We start from the raw sequence: 305 nt of genomic DNA, 5'->3' as shown, positions 1-305 counted from the left end.
ATTGTAGTCCAGCCTTTACTTCCGTGACGAACGTGCGTCACTTTGAAACATGTTATAATGCTTACCTTGCTGTTAGCGTGGCACGCCCTCATACTCGGCTTCTGACTGGCCAGTAGTCCTTACCTAGGTACTGCGCATGTGCAACTCCCCACAAAGAGGGAAGAGACGCATGATGCCTCACTCTAGCTAAAACAGAGAGCTCAACACACATGGTGAAACAAGGAGCTGCAGCAATGTGCAGTATAACAACAACAAAAAATGTTTTGTTTGATTTTTTATTAAACCATGTAAACCTATTCTGATAT

This window comes from Etheostoma spectabile, chromosome 22 (assembly GCF_008692095.1).
Source record: "Etheostoma spectabile isolate EspeVRDwgs_2016 chromosome 22, UIUC_Espe_1.0, whole genome shotgun sequence".
Lineage (NCBI taxonomy): Eukaryota > Metazoa > Chordata > Actinopteri > Perciformes > Percidae > Etheostoma > Etheostoma spectabile.
This window is presented reverse-complemented; position numbering follows the sequence as displayed.